Source organism: Pezoporus occidentalis, unplaced genomic scaffold (assembly GCF_034315485.1).
Source record: "Pezoporus occidentalis ecotype Australia unplaced genomic scaffold, CSIRO_AGI_Poc_V1 ctg170, whole genome shotgun sequence".
NCBI classification, from domain to species: domain Eukaryota; kingdom Metazoa; phylum Chordata; class Aves; order Psittaciformes; family Psittacidae; genus Pezoporus; species Pezoporus occidentalis.
The window spans coordinates 151,454-159,156 of record NW_026913532.1 but is presented as its reverse complement, the minus strand read 5'-3'; the positions used below and the strand labels follow the sequence as shown (position 1 = coordinate 159,156).

Genomic DNA, 7,703 nt, shown 5'->3' with positions numbered 1-7,703 from the left:
CCAGGATCACCAGCACATTCTCCAGAATATTCAAATAGTGGCAGACTGTGCCTTGTTGCAGTCAGACAAAAGTCTTTATCCAAATTCGCATGGAGCACACTGGAGCACTGAGGGAGTGAGGAGGTCTGCCACATGAGGAAAAGAGGATATCCACTTATGTGAAGGTTTTTACTTGGTGTTTAGATTGGTTGTCCTGAAGTCTAATGAGTTCTACACCCGTAATAATAATGCACTTTCTGTCTTCCACTGGGGAGGAATGAAAAGCAGTAATTTGTCCTTGCTCAGGATGTTCTAGACACTCTTCTAGGATGGGGATTGTTTTGGTTCTTGGGTTCAAGTTTGTTACATGTTCAGCTTTAATGAAGATCTTGACTATCACCTTTCTTATCTTGAATAACGCAAAAAGTTAGCTCCTGGCACTATAAGAAATATCACACGTGACGCTTTGCTTTTCAGAGTTTGCCATTACCACTCTGCTATCTTTAAACCTACCCAGCACCTGCCTTTTTTTTTCTTTTTTATTTTCATTCTTTTTTCTTTTTTCTTTTTCTTTTTAATGTATCTGTGACCCTGGAACTCATTTAAAGTCTTACATCTGAACACTAACACTGCCAAGAGAGGAAGAGGCAGCAGTTGATAATACTTTGATCTCCAACATCTCCTTCTACTTTATTTTACAATAAAGATGTATTTTTCTCAGTGAAATATATTCTTACTGGCAACTTTGAATCTGAACATTCCAGAAAGGAAATGGTATTTGGTTTTACTTTTGTAATTTTTGCTCAGCTCAAACCGTCCTGTAGGACATTTTCGATAGCATATGCTGGCTGTTTATAACATGAAAAGTCAGTTCCTTAAAAATATTTAAAAAATGGACAGTGTCAGGCAGAGAAATATAGATTAAAGTTATTCTATAATCACACATATATTATTTTTATATTTTTAGTTATAAGACAGTCGTATAAGCAGGACAGTAATGCACAGTTGGAATGATAGGACAGAAGATATGGCCAGCTTCATTAGTCTTGTGAAGATAAATGGACTTGTTAAGATTTCTATGCAGACATATGAAATGTATTGTTACTCAGTACTTTTTTCCAAGCACACTACTGGAGATCTAAAGGATACCTTAGGTAGCATCTATGTGTATATATAAATTCTTAAATAAAATGATGCTGTCCAAGATAACGTCATGTTAAGGCGAAACATACCGGAGAGTTAATTAATAAGCATTCTATTTGTATTTTGTTCAGTATGAATCCCCTGCTAATGTTGACTCACTGGGGACAGAATTTTAATGAAAGTCGCACCCAGAAAGACCTCATATTCTAATTACAAAACATGTAATGAGAGATGAGACAACGGAGGTAATAATAACCCATAAAATTAAACACAGTTTGTTAGGCCTGTGATTTTTATTCTGTAATTGGATTTTCACCTGTATGAAGCATCATTATCACCATGGCTGACAAGGAGGGTGAAGTCTGCCTTAAAGAGCTGTGGGTAGAGCTGACAGCTCTAGATGAATGACCAAGCAGTTGAATGGATGATTGCTGCTGCTCTCTTCCTGGTGCCCACCCTACTCCTCATTACACAGCTGCCACCAAGAATTTGTGTGGATGTGGTATTCCTCTGCTAAGCCTGATCTGTATTATCCTTCTCTCATTTTTTTTTAATTTTTTTTTTTTTTCAATTTAAAGTCTACCTTCAAAGGCAATCTGATTCCTCCTACTAATGAGATTTCAGGCATACGGCAAGGGATGCAGTGACAGAAATTACCCTGCTGACTTAGTTATCTTTCTATTTGATGTCCAAGGTATCAGGAGCGCTTAGCTGATTTAGAAGATAATCTCATAGATTTTGACTAAGCAGAAGTCAGATGAATTTCCACTGTATGGAGCCCACAGGAGGTCCCAGATTTGCCTGTTCTCACCAGCTGAGCTAACAGGAAATTATGTAGATGTAGAAACACTTCTGCTGATGTAGAAGTGTAGATGTAGAGAGATGTAGAAACACTTCTGCTAATTTCCAGTATGCAAGGGACATATTTATGGTCACGGTCTCCTTCCTTTTCTTCACATTTTCCTCATCCAAACAGAAACCAACCTAATGTAGTGTTCAAAATTACTCTGGTGAGGCATTTTTGAGGGTCTTCAACTTAGGATGCCACTTGACTTTCAGGATGGAATTCGATTTACTGATGTGCATCTCAGATGTGTGCATGCATGCTTTACAAGGCTGATCTGTTACAGTGACATTGTGTCTACTTCATTAGATCTCTTACTGCAACGTTTCCATGCCATCACCAAAGTCATGCTTGTGGAGAATCTGGGGAGCTTTATCTCCCAAACTTTTACCACAAGTACTAAAAATGAGGAGGACGTTTATTTTCAAATAGCCATGCATTTTGAAATGTGTAGTCAGCATTTAATTGTCTTATCACATTTCAGTGGCTTGCTGGTGTCTTTCAGTCCACTTTGCCTTTAGTTGTGTTCCTCATGGTAGGAACACATTCAACACACTTAATGTTCTTAGACTTTTAAACTTCTTTATATTCTCATTTATGGATAAAATAGTGTTTAACTACAACTGTCTTTGCTTATCCAAAAGCACAACATGAAAGTGCATGGAAAAAGCTTCTTTTCCTGTAAAGACTGTTTGATTGAAAATTGCATTTGAGCCCTGATTAGCAACACCCTATGCTTGTTCTTTATGGAAAATGATTTGACAGCATTTGATAGTGTGATGAAATGACTGAGTACATCCATCATAAAGAATCAGTCATGGTCATCTCTCTGCATCAATGTCAAAAACTGAAGGTCCAGAAGATTGGTACGCCCCCAGACTTATGGTGATCCTTGCTAATGATTTCTATGCTGTTGATGGTGAAGTTGTAGCACTGCTCTCAACCCAAAATTAGAAAATTTTCTCCTTTAGCAGCTCTAAATTTCTAAAACCCTAAAGTTCTTGTCCTAGATTTAGAAAAGTTACTGGCATTGCAGTAAGAATCTGCAAGCCGGTTGTGTGTCTGTTTTAACAGTTATTGTTTCCACTATGACTGAAATAGATAAAGGACAAGCACGAGAAACAGTGATTCAAAAAGGACAACAAGCAGTGGTACAATAGAACATATGGTGCAGATTGTACTAATTACAGGTACTGATTATTACAGGTACTGATTACAGTGTTGGATAGACCAGGACATAAATCACCACTCTGTTTACATGAGTGAAACTGGAGTATCAAGAGTAACATTTACAGAAATATGCAGTAGATCAATCAGTGCATTTAGATAATACTAAATACACATTTATAGGTTACAATTGTTCCATCATTAAGAACTGAAGGGAAAGATATTTTAAGAATAAATGAAGAGAACACAGTTATTTTACCATTGGACAGGGACTTGAAAACTAATGTGTATTTTATTTTGAGATTAAAAGGTCAGTTCATCAAAATTGTGTAATTGGTTTAGGCAGCAGGAGAGCAGACACTCAGACACAGGGCAGACACTCACCTCTCCATCCCACACTGTCCGTTGGAGGGACACAACCACAGTCTTTGAGGTAAAGCAAGTGGCAGCAGTGGAAATCAAGCATGAAATTAAGTCACAAAAGGTCAAACAGAATTCTCTTTTCAGTTGTTGCAGGCAAGTTTTATGGTCCAAGAAACAGGACCCTAACGGCCATTAGCTACATTTTTAAGAGGCAGGCAACTCTCCAAGCGCGTTTCTCCCACCAAATCCCAAACAGTGCAATGAAAACAGTACTTATTAAAACAAAGTACTTGAAGTATGTTGTCAGAATGTATATGAATCAAGGGGTAAGGATTCATGGAGAAACTTGGAACACAAATATTAAATTCCCCTCAGCTGAAGCAGAGGAAGACGATATACAAAAGAAAACTACAAATGGAGAAATGTAAAGTGTATTTACATTACTGGCCAAGGGGAAGCTAACTGGGAGTGATATCCAATATAGGAAATGGTGTATTCTTACAAATAATACCTTGGAGGTTGTTGAATTGATGTGCTTTTTTTGGCAAAGGGTGCTTTGTGGAGCATTGCAAGAAACATGCATCTTTTCAGTTGCTATGCCTTTGTCAGCATAACTTATTCACAAATACATAAATCATTTACCTACACCAACTGAATACACTTGTCAGTACAAAACCCTGCATCATGTGGAAGAGCACCTATCTTGGAAGATATGTGACATCAGAAAATATATTTACCTGAAGAAAACTGAAGAGTTGGTGTAAGATTGTTATAATTTATATTATATATGTTATATATGTTATATATATAATATAATATGTTAAATTTATATTGATTCTTTGTGAGTAGAAGGTGAATTTTGGAATGCAGATATGCCATTCTCTATTCCCTTTTGCAGCACTTGAGCTTGGCCAGCACCACCTCCTGTAGTAGCATCCTGTCCAGGGTCACCAAGACATTGTTATGTTGTTTGGGTCTCCAGACATCTTACTGCCTTTTTGAACTGTTTTCTGCCTTTGCATTCTTCCAAGCTTTTGGAAATATCTGACTGGTGTTTAGTCATGGAAATAGAGCTTCTGCTTGTTTGTAAAACAAATACAGGAATTAAATCCATCCCAAACTCCTCCCATGTGTCTCCTGTCATCCCCTCAGATTTATATTCCTAAAAAAAGAACTCCTACAGCAGTGCCTTTCCATGTACTTCTTTTAATAATCAGTCACCATGACCCTTTCACTGGGACCTTCTTTTTTTCACTTGAGCTGGCTGACTGTTAAGTGCAAGCACATGTGTTGACTGCACTCTGGCCCTGGTTAATTTTCTTTTCAAGCAAGATTTGGTGCACATTGCTGCTTGTAGGCATTTAAAAGATTTACCTACTCTTGTTTCAATTACTGCCTGATTTCCAGTATGACTGGAAAAAAAGAAACCTCTGAAAAATTGGACAAAAGTTTTCTAGAGCGTGTGTCCAGCATGACTGTCTGTAAGAAACAGGCCACCCTTGTTTAATTGAAATATCCATGGTGTTGAAGTACCACCACTAAATAGCTGACTTACTTTAACTAATTGGAGATAACTAAGATACAGTGCATCTTTTCACTCCAAACATTATAGGCAGTGAAGGACTTAGTATCTCCATGCACTGATGGCTGACTTTTTCCTATTATTTAATAAAATCTCCATGTACAGATAACATTGCTCAGTTAAGTACACATGGTGAGTTAAAACAGAACAGTTAAGGAACACAAGTTCTTCATAATTACAAAATAATTCAAGATTTAAAATTTTAAATCAAAGTGTGCTCTCAACATATTGATTTTTTATAAAATAATAAGAGAAAACAATGTGTTTGTATTTTTTTTTAATCAATTTTCATTCTGTGTTTTGACCTGCTTTGGGAAGAACATTTCTTCTTTAGTTAACAGATTTGAAAAAAAATATTCACAGCATAGTAAGAGGTTGTCTGCTTTCATAATATATGAAAGCCTAAGCCATTCTAACTTCTGCAAAGTAACATTAGTGGTCAGTAAAATGCTGAATTACAGGATGAAACAGAGCTGGTAAAGTTTCCATGAGAATTTGACTGGCTTCTCTTCTAATTCCCACAGTTTGATTCAAACTAAAATGTGGTGTTTGACAACTAAAACAATACCACAGTATAAAAAGAAGCTCTCACTGGAAGAGATGGAAATGACCATGGATATTTTAATGAGGGGTCACGCTTCTATACCAGAGATAATAATCCCCTTTCATGGCTGAGATATCTTTTATTTCATCATGAAAGCTACACTTGAGTATTACATTTGTTCACATTCAGTTACGGGATCCGAGTGTGCAATACTGCTTTGTCATCCCTTGAGCTGTGCTTTGACTCACAATACAAATGTCATACTGGGGATGAGTGACTTGACATTGGCAAGTGATTTCTTGGCTTTTAGAGAAAAAACTTACCCACATGATAGGTCCATCACACTACAAGCCAATTGTGCTCTTTCACTGTCTGTCGTACATAGCAAGACACACAAGAAATAAAATACTGCACAGGACAAGAATTGAAAGAATGATGTTTTCCCTGAGACACTAATAATCTTTTTATTTTTCCACTGTGTATTTCTTTAACTTAATCACTTGTAAACTAACAGATTTATGAATCACCCAGGACAGTTTACTTGTTGTAAGTCACCATATATATCAATAATGTCATGATAATATTAGATGCAACAATTTATAACACTAAGTTGCGTAAACTTTCTCAAGTAATTAACTGCCTGGTTTAAATCCCACTGAAATCAGTAATTTACGTAGTGGATTTCACGAGCTTTGGATCAGTCCTGGTTTACAGTGCTCTTGGTATTCTAGTCCTGGACTTAGCTTCTAGGTAAATATAGGTGCTCCGGATGTAAAATGTACATTGTGTAAGCAAGTAATTTCACCCAAGAGTTTACCCAGATATGTGTACTATTTTTTAAAGTCCACAGTATGAGTTTATTGGGCCACAGAATTTATTAATCTTCATCTAGAAAAAGCATGTCAGAATCAAAAATCCACCATGCAATCATCTGGTCTATAAACTAGAAATCATGAGCAGAAATAAATGTGCACTGATTGCAATACTTTGAACTGAGACAATGAAGTCAGATATGAATGCAACTGTCAACTTTTGTTCTTTTTTTCATTTCAAATAAAATAACTGCATGTAGCTCTGGGAAATGCATGCAGATGTGATCCGTGGTTTCTTCATCAATTTTTCTCACAAGTGTTGTCCCCATTGATGCCAGGGAATTTATTTTTTATTTGAATTGGTGAACCAGATCTAAATTGTACCCTTTGTTTATTATATTAAACTCACCTGAATACAATGAGTGAAGATATAAAGCACGTTCTCTGGAAGTATTCTAATTTCATAAACGTGAACAACTACTTCATATGTACTATGAATACAAAATTTTGAGAGTTACTGATTCCAGATAGAGGATTGCACAGATCTTTCAGTGGAAAGGCAGAAAACCAAGAAGGAAAAATTCAAATGGAAAAGAAATACCCACTGTAGAATTTGTCTGGTTAAAAATGTCTTTTCAGTTTGTAATTTCAATGGTATCAGTATTGTAGAATCACATCACTGTACAATCAACAAACCTTAAGTAGCATAAGATAAATACTACTTAAAGACCATTTATCCACGGACAGCTCTGAGGGTTTAAAAAAATGCACTTACTTGCTTTTGATTAGGAATATCATACCAAATTTTAAGGAAAAAAAGGGTGTGAATAAGTAGCAGCATGGTAATTTGAATGGAAGTTAAAACATTTATCACAATATCATCATCTCTACATCTACATATCACATCTAACAAATTTCTTGCAAACTGAAAATCTAGCAATGACCATTACTGAAGACTGGCCCAGATGGAGGTCCTGTTCTTAGCCCCTACATGCACAAAAGATCTTCCCTTTGCTATTTTTTTGTTCAAAGCTTTCCTTTTCCATTAGGTTGTAATTCTATTCTGAATCCCACATCAATCTGAAAACTTGTTTCAATTTTCTTTACTGTCTTGAAATCTTTGTACCATTCTGACATCAAAACACATTGCAATGTTCTAGGTTGAATGGCTGGTAATGCCTAAGTTGCCTTTGCTATCCAAGCCAGGGCAAAAACAGGTCCCTGGTCAGCCATCTGTAAAACTCCCTTGTGGCTTAAGTCACATTTTTC

General features: G+C 36.4%; 1 long non-coding RNA gene across 1 annotated transcript; it reads left to right on the top strand.

Moving 5' to 3' along the window:
- Positions 1-3,053: 3,053 nt before the first annotated feature.
- Positions 3,054-4,618, top strand: LOC134161212 (uncharacterized). Its single transcript, XR_009963881.1, has 2 exons — positions 3,054-3,156; positions 4,395-4,618. It is a non-coding gene; the product is annotated as an uncharacterized LOC134161212 (long non-coding RNA).
- Positions 4,619-7,703: the final 3,085 nt, after the last annotated feature.